Below are 14,858 nucleotides of genomic sequence, written 5' to 3'. Positions count from 1 at the left end.
TGTGAGCTCTGGTCTTAAATGAAGCCCTCTGCTGCTGACCTGGCCAGCTCTACCGGGTTCCCAACTGCCAGGACCAGCTGGTCACTGGTCATGCCCCCAGGAGCAGGGCTGGGAGGCTAGGACTGCCAGCACCCACCAGACCCAGGCTCAGAAGACTGGCAGGGCCAGGCCAAGACAAGGGCTGGCGACAGTGTCTAAAGAAGGTTTTCTATTAATAGTACAACAATTTTACTTGAACAGGTTGTTCATACCCCCAACTGAAAAATCAGAGAGTTCTTGTTAATTATTGAAAAATATGCTTTTACGCTAAACGCAGCCTGAATCACTGGTGCTGAATGATGGAAGCTTCCTGTCCTGCACCAATGCGTCTCACGCGTCGCCAGTTAGCGAACAGCGCACAAGCTCCAATAACTCAAACGCCCTCAGAATGATCTCTCCCTGCTCCTCCCCCCTCCTGGTTATGGTTACCAGAAGCAGAACATGGAACTGCTACTCCTCACGTCATGTTTACGTGGGGCCCAAACTTAGATCTCCATCAGTGCTCCTGACAAGCCTGAACAAACACTGATGGCCTCAGGGTTTCCCCCAGAAGCGTTTCCATTTTGGCCAAATGTTGGCAGCCTCTGAGTACTCCTTGTAAAACCTAATATTTAAGTGATCAGGCATCTTTAACATTTAGTTACAAGTTCACATGCTTAGACCAAAAACTTAACATGGATAATAACTCCTCAGTTTAGTACAAAGAGCAAAGAAAGGCGAAGATGCAGACGTTCGTCCTCTATCAACAGGTAAACACAGTGACCCTTCCTTCTTTTTAACAAAACCGGATGGAACTCCCAGGATGGACTGGTGGGGCTGTGGGTGGAGCAAGAGAATTCCAGTCTGTGTTACTCTGGCACGATGGGCACAGGCAAGCTTTGCTGAGGACAGCCAAGACTCCAAGGCACTCAGCACAGGCGGGACAGCTGAACAGGTGGAGCTGAGTCCCGCCTACCACCAACACAGAAACCCTTGCTCGCACAACTTGCTGTGACACCATCTGGCTTTTGCTTCACACCCATGGGTCACTTGCAAGTTAGAGCCCCCTGTGTTGGCCCTTTTGGCGTAACAGAAAAGCACTCCTAGGCACCAGTGTGGTCACAAACAGGGATGAAACAGGAAGAGAGAATCGAGTGAGTGGCTGCTGTGATGCTCAGAACACGCCTGCACGACTGATTGCATCAAGAGGGTCAGAAGGCCACTCACGACAAGAAGCATAAAACACTCGCCCAGAAGAAGGGAGAAGTGTGCGTGACAGGAAATGGTCCCAGTTCCACCCGAGGCTATCCACGGAAGCGACCTGTAAGTGTGGTGGTGTGGCGGGGGGATGGTTTGAGCAAGGTTTTGGAGGTGTTTTTGTGGTCATGGGGGTTAAGATGACTGCCCGTTAGGTGTCCACACGTCCCTGCTGGCAATGACTATGGCAAACCTCTGTCCACAACAGACACCGCTGTGCCCAGGTCTCACATCTGCCCACCAAGCAAGCCATGAGGTCACCCAGCTATGGGCTCCTCTCCCATCCCAGGGCTGTGACATGCAGGCCCAAAGCCACATGCAGCTGAAAGGGCAGTGCATTACAGACAGGCACAGAGTGGGCAGCGTCAGGAGACGTGCGTTTCACCAGTGGAGCCCCCTGGGCTCAAGTGATCACCTGTGAGGCCCCTGCAGTGGGGGAGCCAGGCAATGCCAAGGTCATAGCAGTCCCTGCCAAACGCTCGGGGAGCCTAGAGCCCAGCATGAGTGAGTGACAAGGAGGCGAGAGGCCTCAGCGAGGGTTTTCCTTTGGCCTCATCACCAAGATGTCACCCTCATCTCCTTCCTCCCATCATTACCACCACCACCACCACCACATCAGAGCCAACATCTACTGGCCAATCATGAGGTGCTGGGTTCTCCACTTCACGTGATGATCTTCATTTTACAGATGGTAGGACCGAAGCCCACTGAGACCTGCCCAAGGTCACGCAGGAAACAGCAATGAGACTAATGAAGGCGGGCTGGCTACAATGTCATCTCTGTTACCTGTTTTCCTTCTTTTTATCTGGAAATAATCCCAGACTTAGGAAAAAACAAAACAAAACTGTGTGTATAGTACAAAGAACTCTCCTACATCCTTAGCCTTACGACCAACTGCTAATCTGACACATTCATTGTACCATTTTCTCTTTTTCCGAACCTTTTAAAAATAAGCCAGAGACATCTTGCCCCTTTAGTCCCTACCACTTCATCATCTGTCTCCTAAGAATGAAAACATTCTCTCGTATCACACAAAATTGGGAATTAATATTGATACAATACCATTAGTAATTTGTGGTCTCCACTCTGTGGCCCAGAATCCAAGCCAAGGTGAAGCCTGGCGGCCAGGCAGCATGTCTCACTCGTCTCCCCTAATCTGGGCAGCCTCTCAGACTTTCATGGCCTCAGCAGTTTTTAACAGAGTCAGATATTTTCTGGTGTATTCCTCAATTTGGACTTGTTTGGTGTTTCTTCATGATTAGACTCTAAATATGCACCTCTAGCAGGAATCAGAGTCTATGTGCCTAATTGTTCATATGAAACTACTCTATACAAGTACTTCTGGGAATCTCCCAGTGGGGCAGCCAAGATCAGGAAAGATCCAGAAACCCCACTCTGTGTAGGATGCAAGGAGTAGGGCCCTCTTCCTCGGGGAAAGGAAGCCCCTGGACCTTGGGCATTCTTCAAACACTGAGGGGCAGAGCAGCAAGAGTGAGGCTGCTCCGGGGGGGCTGCACCCCTCTCTAACAGAGTGGGCACACGCACGCTGCTGACACATGCAGCCCAGGCCCCGGGCTGAAGAATGGACACGGAGTTCCCGGCTGCCACTCTGCCCCTAGCATGGCTGCGAGGGCCAGCAGGGCCCTGAAGCAAGGCCTGCAGAAGGAAGTCATGGGGGGATTTCAGTGTGGGAGACAGGAAGAGGACTTCTCTAAGGCTTAGAGCTGTTCTAACACGGAGGAATCAGCGACTGTAGTGAGCCCCTGCCCTGCCAGGAAGTGGCCTGGAAAATCAAGGTCAACCTGTGAGGTGGACACAGGGTCCCCCACAGCAGTTTTAGCAGCACCTGGGATGTGAGAAATGCAGAATCTGGGGCCCCTCCAGACCTGCTAAACCAGCATCCCTGAGGGAACCCAGGAACCCGTGTTTTTAATAAAGCTTTCAGGTGACTCTAGTGTGAACTCAATTTCAGGAAGTCCTCTAAGATCTCTGTAACACTCCACAATTCTGCAGTTCCCCGCTTCTAAATACCCAGCAGGGCATTTCTGTCCAGCCCAGGGTAAACCACCAAGGACAGCCCTCCCCGTCACAAAGGCTAGTAAATCCTCTCCCCAGCCTCTGCGAAAATGATGTTCCTGGGGCAGCCTATGTTCCTGGGGCAGCCTGAAAGGCTGCCATATTCTAAGCAGCCGTATTCCACTTTGAGAAAAGTTTCCCCAGCTCACACCTTCCCACACAAGCCACATCCCTTATAATGCTGAGTGGCAAAACAAAACAAAACCAGCCCAGTTCTCTAGGCCACAGCTAAATGGATGAGAGAGTGGAGACTGGGCCTAAGGCAGCCACCGGTGGAGATGCCCGAGAAGTCAGATCAGCGGGTGGTGCTGGTATCAGATGCCCACACCTGCAGGCCTGCAGGGAGGTCGGTCAGTCTCCTGAGAAATGGACTCCTGAAGGGAGCAAGGCCGGACTGCTTCTCTGGCTCCTAACAGTGGCCACTGTCCCTCCTCTTGGAAGCTCTGGGACCCAGCCTAACCCTGATAACTCCTAAAGGCCCCCAGGATGTGCCTTGATCCTGCCACAAACCCCCACTACTGAAGGTGCCCAGGGTGTTCCTTGTCACTGGGTGTGTCTAAAACAACCGCACCCAAAGGTCTGTACTGGGAACAACAGTGATGGTGGCAGTACAGCAGACCTGGTCCCCAACCCCTCCCTGAAGCCTAGCCCAGGGCTGAGTACCCACTGCCCAGGCAGGAAAGGGCCCTCCGTTCTGCTTTTCAAAGTGGAGAAAAGAGACAACTCTTAGCATTAAGACTGTACTGATGAGACTTCCCATCTGCCTGCCAATGCAAGGGTCAGGGGTTTGATCCCTGGTCCAGGAAGATCCCACATGCCATGGAGCAACTACGCCCATGCACCTCAACAACTGAGGCTGTGCTCTAGGGCCTTTGAACTGCAAGTACTGAGCCCACGTGCCGCAGCTACTGAAGCCTCATGACAAGAGAAGACATCACGATTAGAAGCCACAACGAAGAGTAGCCCCTGCTCGCCACAATCAGAGGAAGCCTGCACAGAGCAATGAAGTCCTAGTGCAGACAAAAATAAAATTAATTAATTTTTTAAAAGTTAAAAAAAAAAAAGACTACTGATGGTAGTCACCAATGGCAGAGTGAAAGGTGTGGCTTCCTGACAGACCCTGGGTCCTGAGTATGCAGGTAAGGACCTGGGAAGCCAAACAACATGGAAAGACTGGGACTTCCCTGCTGGTCCAGTGGCTAAGGCTCTGCACTCCCAATGCAGAGGGCCCGAGTTCAATCCCTGGTCAGGGAACTAGATCCCACAAGCCTAACTCCTAAAACTAAGGAGTTTGCACACTGCAAAGAAGACCTGCTACAGCCAAATAAATAAATAAAACATGGAAGGACTGACAGCTGTTCGACATGTCAGGAAGAGGATACTGGCCTCTGGACAGGGGGTAGAGGTTAATGCTGCCACCATCTTACCTCATTGCACCTACTATGTGCCAGTCACTGTCCTAAGCCCGTTCTCTGCCCACTTCCACTTAAGCCTCAATGCACAAGCCCTCTAATGCAAGTACTCGTGTTATCTCTATTTTCTTTTAATATGAAAAACTAGAGCTTAGTGGGGTTAAGTACTTTCCTCTAGGTCCCGCAGCTCAAGCAGAAGCACCAGAATTCAAGCCTGTGCCTGACTCCGGGGTTCGCAGTAATTCAGACTCACAGGCACAGTCGGTGATGGAAAAGCAGGAAAGACCTCAGAGCTGTGAGTTCTCCTCATGCAAGGAAGGGCAGAGCAGCTGTGGACAGCTCTGGAAACAAAGACCCATAGGCCCTCAACTGTAACTTAGCAACCCAAGGCTTCTTGTGTGTAACCATTCCCCACCCTTCCAGGCAAGCAGCTCAGGGAGCTGTGCTCATTCTCTCACCCAGAGGGAGGTGTGGGGTGCACAGTGGGGTGACAATTACCCCACCCACACTGGTGCTGTGCTGACAGGGTTAACCCACATGTTTAGAATGACAAAACCAACATTTTTTAGAGCTATAAGAGGCCTTAGAAATTATTTGTTCCAACTCTTTATATTATAAAAGGTCTTGGGGGCAGTGGGAGCTCTCACAAGCGGCCAAGAGAAGGCAGGGGGGCTGGCGTTCCTCAAACCCACAGCTCGCAGGCGAACCCCCTCCCCAGAGCAGAGGTCAGGCCCAGAAGAAGCACATGCCTCCGGGACTCTTCCCAGCTTCCAGACAAGATCACTTCTTCTCCAAACCAGGCCTCCAGGTGTCACCCAGATTATGCCCTTCCCTGGCCCTGTGGTCCATGATGAGAGCCTCTAGGGCCCACAGGGCCTTTGGCTGCTTCTTGCTAATGCTTCACCCTCCAGCCTTGGTCAACCTCAGACACGGAGGGGAAGCACCCTCGGCCAGGCTGCAGGCTCCTGCCTCTTCTCCAAGCGGCCGAGGCTACCTGCTGTAACACTGGAGGCTGCCCCAGGTCACAGGCGGGCTTCCAGAAGCGTGAAGACCCCAACCAGCAGGGGAGGGGAAGTAAAGGGCTCCAGTTCTGCAGTGAGATGCCAGGATGTGAGCTCTGCTCCTGACACTCAGCAGCTGCATCATCGTACACCAATTCTTCTTTTAAACTTTTTCACCACACGAAAAGGTGTACATAATTAACATATACAACACGCTAAGGGTGGTGATAAGTAGATACCCAGGAAATCATCACCATAATTTATGCCATAACCTATGCATCACCTCCGAAAGTTTCCTCTGTCCCTTTATTTACTCATTTTTGTGATAAGAACACTTAACGTAAGCTCTGCCCTCAAAGCAAAATCTGAAACATATAGTAGAGTATTGTGAACTGTAGGCTTACAGCTGTATGCTGGGCAGCAGGGCTCTCAGAACTCGGCCATCTTGTCTATCTGAAACTTTACACCCTTTCACTGATACCATCTCATTTTCCCTCCCTACAATCCCTGGCAACCACCATTCCACACTCTGCTTCTATACGTCTGACTATTCTACATTCATCCTTTAAGTGGTATCATGTAGCTATTTGTCCTTCTGTGTCCGCCTGGGCCAATTCTTAAACCCTGCAAGCCTCCACTTCCTAACAAACAATTATACTGAATTCACAGGGTGGTTTTGTGAATCCAAAGAGAACTCAGGCAAAGCACAGTGCCTGACAATTATTTTTATATAATTATTATTAACCATAATAATGCCATAACTTCCATTCACTGGCACTGACTCCAGGCCAGGAACACCGCTAAGTGCCTGACAAGAATTATCTCATTTGTTTCCTATTACAAATCTGTAACAGGTATTAACCAATCTCATTCCACGTTTGAGGATGTATGCTCAGAATTATTCAGGGAACTGTCCAGTGTCCCACAGCTATCAAGTGGTGAGACTGGGATTCAAACCCAAGTTTGGTTTCAAAGCCTAAGATGACATTTTTGGGCTCTGCCTTTCATGTTCGAGATTTTATCCAATTAAAAAATCTACTAGGTGATAGACAGGCCTGGGGGAAGCGTATCCACTGACAACCCATTGAGAATAACAAGGATATTCGGGGACTGGAACATTTGATAATTTAATTTTCTGGTTAGCTCAGTATTCACTAGAAGCCTATGTTATTGCTAAGTATTTTCTAAAGCAAGGCTCAGAGCAAGAACTTGCCAACCAGAAGGTCAGTTTGAAAAATGCTCTGACACTTGCCACATGGAGGCCACCAGGACACACACACAGCTGCAGTGCGGGGGAACTGCACTTGCAGTCGCCAGCACCCCAACCTCCTTTGCTGAGGATCCCCATTCTGCTTCTCCTCACCCTCCCAGGGCCCAAGACTCAGGATCTGATGCTCTGCCCATCTCTGGGGAAGAGAGGACTCCCCTGTGCTCCTTCCTGGCTCCGCTGGCAAGTGGGACTCAGATTTCTCATTGTAATGTGCAAGGATGAGTTGGAGAAAAGATCTCCAAGACCCATGAGAGTCAGAGTGGGCAGCTAATTCCAGTGATACAGACCTCGGTTCCAATCTCACCTCTTAAATTTTCTGTTTGTTAGCGACCACAAATGCTAATATTTGCTGCACGGTCACTGGGCACCAGACACTGGGCTTCCAACTTGTACAGCATTATTTTATTTAATCCTCACAGCAACCCCGTCTTGCACAGAAATAAGAGGTTCAGAGAGGATAAGTGACTTGCTCAAGGGCTCACACTTAGTCAGTGAGAGCCAAGACTTGAATGCCCTGTACATGTAGCAGAACATATTTGGTAAAGGAACCCTATTCTATCTGTGCTCTGAGCCACCAAATCCTATGAGATAGTTCACCCGATAACCATTCCCATGCCATTCTCGATTCCCCCAAAAGTAGGTTCTGAGACTTGGTTGGCATAAAGAAAGCCAACCCTAGCTGCCCACCACCTGGCAGGACTCTGGCCTGAGGGTCCTTGACCTTAGCAGAGGATATTCATCAGGAGACAGGCTCCTACACACATGTTGGGGACAGAAGCCCACTGTGTCCCTACTTCTGAGGCCATCCCAGCATTGTCAAGCAGGCGATGCCAGGCTGTCATCACCAGACACACAGTGGGCACCGTACTGAGCCCCCAAGGAGCCCAGGGGTCACTTACGGGCTGTCCCGGTACTGCCTTCACAGGGAGCTTGGGAGGGCCAGGCCCCCTCCGTGCTTCTCGCCTGGCTCCCCGCCACCCGCGCCTCATGCGCACCATCTCCCAAGCAGAAGGGCGTGGGAACCGGCTGCTGGTGCCAGCCCGGGCTAAGGTCTGTAGCTGACACGCCGGGGCCCGCGGTACCTGGACTTCGAGGGTCCACCTCCCCTCACCCTCGCCATCTCCCGCGCCTCCTTCGGCCCCAACACACATCACTCCTCCCAGCTGCAAATCCCCCTCCGCTCCTCTCCAGCGGGGAGGTCGCAGGACCGCTCCTTCAATTCCAAACCCAGCCGTGTCGCGGAACCCTTGCCCTCCGCGAGCGCGCGCACTTCACCTGCACCCTACAGCCCGCGCTCCACGGGGCTGAAGCTTCCAGGCCGGCCCTCCGCGGAGATGGCTTTGGCCGAACCCGTGCCCGCCGCTGCCCCAGCCGCCTGCTCCGAGCCGTGGAGGCCCAGGAAGGGAGCGCAGGCTCCTCCGCGTAGTCTGGTCCGTCACCGCCGCTCGCCTCGCAGGTGCCCATGTGCGCCTGCCCAGCTGGCGAGCCCCTCGCGTCAGCTGTGCACGTGCGCAGGCTCGCCGGTTCCACCGCCTCAGCCGGTGGCCAGACCTCTTCCTAAGCTCGCGGAATTCTGGGAATTGCAGTTTGCGTCCGATGGTTGCCGGCCCCTTCGACCCGGGGGATCCTGGGAGTTGTAGTTTGCTCCTGAAGAAGTGACGTTGCGCTTCGTGTTTTTCGGTGGTTAAGTCGTGCCCGACTGTTTGTGACCCCATGGATCCTCTATGCTCCTCTGTCCATGAGGTTCTCCAGGCAAGAATACAGGAGTGGGCTGCCATTTCCTTCTCCAGGTCGCTTGGTGTTAAGTTTATACAATTATGGGAGGCCCGATAATAAACTTAAATGCAAGTTTAAACCGACAAGCAATTGTCATTTATCAAATCAAAATACTACTTTCACGTGCCTTTAGAAATATATATAATACTGGGGGGGTGGGGCGCGGTTCTCAGGTGTTCAGTTCAGTTCAGTCGCACAGTCGTGTCCGACTCTTTGTGACCCCACGGACTTCCCTGTCCATCACCAACTCCCGGAGTCTGCTCAAACTCATGTCCATCCAGTCGGTGATGACAGCCAACCATCTGATCCTCTGTTCTCCCCTTCTCCTCCTGTCTTCAGTCTTTCCCAGCATTAGTTAAAGAACCCGCCTGCCAATTCAGGAGACATAAGAGACGTAGATTCGATCCCTGGGTCAGGAAAATCCCCTGGAGAAGGGCATGGCAACCCATTTCAGTATTCTTGCCTAGAGAATCCCATGGACAGAGGAGCCTGGCGGGCTATAGTCCATGGAGTCGCAAAGATTTGGACACAGCATGCACACACACTGCAGGGGACTTAAAAAAGCACCATCCCTCTGCTCCAATCCCCCATCCCTACTCTCTCCCATCCCACAGACCTGCTCCTTAAGGACAACCATTCCCCACTTTGATGGCTGCTGCATATGACGTTTACCGATGACTGGCTGAGGTAGTGATTAAACAAACCTTCACATGTGATAAAATGACATAAACTATACACAACTTTATACTAATGTCAAAACCTGGTTTGGATAGTGTACTATAATTATGTAAAATGTAGCCATTGGGGGAATGAATCTGTAAATATTTCAAAATTGAACAGTGCAAGGGTTAATAGTCAACCACCTGTTGCTCTGGCTAAGCCATGAGAAAATCACCATGGGAAAAGAATAAAAGCAAAATATAGCAATACAGCATAACCCAAATAAAAGTACATCGGGTTGATCAGTTGGGGTTGTCATGCCCTGCTAAGCTAAGGAAAAATATAGTGTGCACCTTGGAACACCGGGTCAGCGCAAGTTCAGAACACTGCTTGTGCACACACTAAGATGTTTTCCCAAGGCACATGTGGGTCTATGACCTTCAGCTAGGTGATAGCCCTTGTACAAGAAAATAACAAAGATAGTTTACAGTAACCAATAAAATGGGAGACACGACTGGGGACACAGGAGGCCGACTTCATCATAACACAATAGACACTTTCTGCTTGCCAAGACACTAAATAAAAGTGATGTGGCTCTGAGGAACAGGGCTCTTGACCCAAGAGGTCTTGAGTTCCCCGGTCCCATCTTTAAAACTTTAATTCTGTCTCTAGTTTCTTTTTCTCAAACTGCATCAACCAGTTTCAATCCCTACCTGAAGTGCTGGCTGCAGCAAAAAAGTTTTTTAAAAAGAAACAAAAAACAAACCACGGACATTACTTAGGTCCTCAGCTGTGCAGGACAGATTAAAAAACATCATGGACCATTTAAGAAATCATTAAAAGACAGTTTCAAAATAATATTCACTTAATGCTTGGAAGATATTTCATATTCAGTTCAGTCCCTCAGTCGTGTCCGACTCTTTGCAACCCCATGAACTGCAGCACGCCAGGCCTCCCTGTCCATCACCAACTCCCAAAGCCTACCCAAACTCATGTCCATTGAGTCAGTAATGCCATCCAACCATCTCATCCTCTGTCGTCCCCTTCTCCTCCCACCCTCAATCTTTCCCAGCATCAGGGTCTTTTCAAATGAGTCAGCTCATCACATCAGGGGGCCAAAGTATTGGAGTTTCAGCTTCAACATCAGTCCTTCCAATGAACACACAGGACTGATCACCTTTAGGATGGACTGGTTGGATCTCCTTGTAGTCCAAGGGACTCTCAAGAGTCTTCCCCAACACCACAGTTCAAAAGCATCAATTCTTCAGCGCTCAGCTTTCTTTATAGTCCAGCTCTTACATCCATACATGACTACTGGAAAAACCATAGCCTTGACTAGACGGACCTTTGTTGACAAAGTAATGTCTCTGCCTTTTAATATGCTGTCTAGGTTGGTCATAACTTTCCTTCCAAGAAGTAAGCATCTTTTAATTTCATGGCTGCAGTCACCATCTGCAGTGATTTTGGAGCTCCCCAAAATAAAGTCTCTCACTGTTTCCACTGTTTCCCCATCTGTTTGCCATGAAGTGATGGGACCGGACGCCATGATCTTAGTTTTCTGAACGTTGAGCTTTAAGCCAACTTTTTTTTTTTCCTCTTTCACTTTCATCAAGAGACCTTGATGAAGTTCTTCTTCACTTTCTGCCATAAGGGTGGTGTCATCTGCATATCTGAGGTTATTGATATTTCTCCCAGCAGTCTTGATTCCAGCTTGTGGGTCCTCCAGCCCAGCATTTCTCATGATGTACTCTGGATACAAGTTAAATAAGCAGGGTGACAACATACAGCCTTGATGTACTCCTTTTCCTATTTGGAACCAGTCTGTTGTTCCATGTCTAGTTCTAACTGTTGCTTCTTGACCTGCATACAGGTTTCTCAAGAGGCAGGTCATGTGGTCTGGTATTCCCATCTCTTTCAGAATATTCCACAGTTTATTGTGATCCACACAGTCAAAGGCTTTGGCATAGTCAATAAAGCAGAAATAGATGTTTTTCTGGAACTCTCTTGCTTTTTCCATGATCCAGCGGATGTTGGCAATTTGATCTCTGGTTCCTCTGCCTATTCTAAAACCAGCTTGAACATCTGGAAGTTCACGGTTCACGTATTGCTGAAGCCTGGCTTGGAGAATTTTGAGCATTACTTTGCTAGCGTGTGAGATGAGTACAATTGTGCCGTAGTTTGAGCATTCTTTGGCAATGCCTTTCTTAGGGATCGGAATGAAAACTATTATATTGTATTTAATTTTTAAAAGTACCAAAACAGTCAAAGTGACCTCTTTTTAAAAAGAGTATATTGTGCAAAACAGTCCAGAAGGATATCAGCCCATGACCTGTGTGGTGAGACTAAAGGTAATTTTTATTTTCATCTTGTTCATTTTATATATATATATATATATATACACACACCCACACCCACACACACACACTCCTGGAATGAACATGTAGTTTAAAGTTTACATTGTTTTAGTTTTTAAAAAGCTCATAGGTTGAATTTATGGTTCTCAACAAGAAAGCCAGGGATGGTCTGCCGATGGAAGGAGGCACCGAGCAGCCCAGGCGAGCAGCCCATTACTGAAGGTGGAGAGGGACTGGGTTCTGTCCAAGGCAGACTTTTCTGGATAAGATCACAAAGGACATGGCCTGTGGGTCTCCTAGGACCAAGTTTGCAGACAAGGATGATGTTTCATTTTACAAGCCAGCCATGTTTTTAAAACTAGTCTGGTGTGGAGCACCAAAAAAAAAGTGCTTTGTTTACTGGTTGTTTGTTGTTGTTTAGTCATTAAGTCATGTCCGACTCTTTGTGACACCATGGACTGTAGCCTGCCAGGCTTCCCTGTTCATGGGAGTTTCCAGCAAGAATACTGGAGTGGGTTGCTATTTCCTTCTCCAGGGGATCTTCCCAACCCAGGGATTGAACGAACATCTCCTGTATTGGCAGGCGGATTCTTAACCACTGAGTCAATATCCTCCTATTTTAGTTGTCTAATCCTGCATAAAAAATCTCCCCAAAATGCACTGGCTTAAAGCAACAATAATCATTTATTGTATCTCATAGTTTTTTGAGTCTAGAATCTAGAAGTGACTTTGCTGATTGGTTCTGCCTCAGGGTCTCTCATAAAGTTGCAATCGGATGTTGGCTGAGACTGCAGTCAGCTGAAAGCTGTGTGAGACTGGAGGATCTGCTTCCAAAAGGGCTGGTTCATATGGCTGGAAAGTTTTTCTTCTGCACGAGCCTCTTGAGTGACCCTGTGGCGAGGCAGTTCCCCAGAGCAACTGGTATAAGAGACTGAGGCAGAGGCTGAGAAGAGACCGAGACAAAGAACGCCTCTCATGACCTGGTCTCAGAGCCCTCAACGTGCTGTCCCATCTGCGTGTATTGGTCATGCAGGTTGATGCTGATTCAACGTGGAAAGAGACCAGGGAGGGGTGTGGATACTGAGCAACAAGGTTGCTTTAAGACCTTCCTGGAGACTGGCTACTATATAACAAGAGGTACCATCTGTTCAGTACCTAGTCTGTGCTTGGCTTTAGATGGAAATGATCTCATTTAATCCTCACCACAACCCTATGCAGTAGATTATGTATGTCCCCAATTTATAGATGGGAAAGGCTGAGAGTCATTAAACACTTTGCCTAGGGCCATGCTCCACCCAGGGCCAGGTGGAGACAGGGGATGAAGCCAGTTAGTGTGACTCCATTCAGGCCTCTCCACGCCCTCTCGGGCCTGGAAACCTCGACAACACTTTCCCCATCTCCCTCCTCACCGCCAAGTCATGTAAATTCCTGCCATGTTTATCCTCCCCCTCATTCCCTTGCAACTTTCCATCTACTGTCCTAATTCAGGATGATCCCCTAAAATAAAAGTTTGTTTTCTTTAATGCGTTTGTTAAATTAAGAGAGAAACTCTAGCAACCTCTATACTTCTACTGTGCATGCGTGCTCAGTCACTTCAGTTGTATCAGACTCTTCGCGATCTTAAACTGTAGCCCATCGGGCTCCTCTGTCCATGGGATTCTCCAGGCAAGAATACTGGAATGTGTTGCCATGTCCTTCTACTGTACTCAGTTTTAAACCCATGCATCTGCGGTATTACAATCTTTAAAAAGAATCTGCAGGCTCAGACCAAATGGTGAAACAGGAAGCCAAATAATCTCAATGGAATCTGTGCCCAGATCAGAAAACGAGACCAGGGCAGGCCCGGGAGAGCTGGATTAAGAGGAGAGGCGGAGAATGAGAGCCCTTCTACTCAGTCGTTAGTCCCAGGCTGATTTCTCTGGCTAAGGCCACAGAGTAAGGTTTTTGAGGGCTTGAAAAATATGCTTTTAGAAATTTAATCATTACTTTTCAGAAAACAGAATTGTTGTAAACCTTCTCCGGTGTATGTTTTTAATTCAAGGTTATATCTGCCCAGTTCACTGATGACATGTTACATCGTTTTGTTAATATTTGGGCTCACCAAGCCTGTTTGCTGAGGGGACATTCCACTTCTCCTCCCACAGAGAGCACTCCCCGCAGATAAGCAGGGGGTATAATCAATGGACATGAACTTGGGCAAACTCTGGGAGATGGTGAGGGACAGGGAAGCCTGGCATGCTGCAGTCCATGGGGTTGTGAAGCGTCGGACACGACTTGGCGACTGAACAACAACAAATAATCAGGGCTTTTGTGAGTCTCCCCTGCTGTATACTGACTTGTAGAGATAATTAAATGCTCCCGAGGGAAAAAGATAACTATAAAAAACACAGTTCAGTTGAGTTCAGTCGCTCAGTCGTGTCTGACTCTTTGTGACCCCGTGGACTGCAGCATGCCAGGCTTCCCTGTCCCTCACCAATTCCTGGAGCCTACTCAAACTCATGTCCATTGAGTCAATGATGCCATTCAACCATCTCATTCTGTCACCCCCTTCTCCTCCTACCTTCAATCTTTCCCAGCATCAGGGTCTTTTCTAATGAGTCGGTTCTTCGCATCAGGTGGCCAAAGTATTGGAGTATCAGCTTCAACATCAGTCCTTCCAAGGAATATTCAGGACCGATTTCCTTTAGGATGGACTGGTTGGATCTCATTGCAGTCCAGGGGACTCTCAAGAGTCTTCCTCCAACACCACAGTTCAAAAGCATCAATTCTATGGCATTCAGCTTTCTTATATTCCAGCTCTCACATCCATACATGACTACTGGAAAAACAATAGCCTTGACTAGATGGACCCTTGTTGACAAAGTAATGTTTCTGCTTTTTAATATGCTGTCTAGGTTGGAAAAGGAAATGGCAATCCACTCCAGTACTCTTGCCTGGAAAATCCCACGGACGGAGAAGCCTGCAGGCTACAGTCCATGGGGTCTCAAAGAGTCGGACACGACTGAGCAATTTCACTTCACTTCACTAGGCTGGT

General features: G+C 49.0%; 1 protein-coding gene across 3 annotated transcripts in view; it reads right to left on the bottom strand.

Annotated features, from left to right (window-relative positions):
- The window catches only part of POMGNT2 (protein O-linked mannose N-acetylglucosaminyltransferase 2 (beta 1,4-)), a 67,629-nt gene extending 58,763 nt beyond the window's left edge, over nt 1-8,866 (bottom strand). For 2 of the 3 annotated variants that reach the window (XM_019984928.2, XM_019984927.2), the window contains exon 1: nt 8,310-8,597. The gene's annotated coding sequence lies outside the window, so the exon portion shown is untranslated. Of the gene's footprint in view, nt 1-8,309 lie in introns of all 3 variants that reach the window. The other variant, XR_011562956.1, reaches the window with a different exon arrangement.
- Between the last annotated feature and the right edge of the window lie 5,992 nt (nt 8,867-14,858).

This window comes from Bos indicus, chromosome 22, assembly GCF_029378745.1.
Source record: "Bos indicus isolate NIAB-ARS_2022 breed Sahiwal x Tharparkar chromosome 22, NIAB-ARS_B.indTharparkar_mat_pri_1.0, whole genome shotgun sequence".
In the NCBI taxonomy this organism is placed as follows: domain Eukaryota; kingdom Metazoa; phylum Chordata; class Mammalia; order Artiodactyla; family Bovidae; genus Bos; species Bos indicus.
Note: the sequence above shows the minus strand (reverse complement) of the source record. Positions and strands in the feature narration are given on the sequence as shown.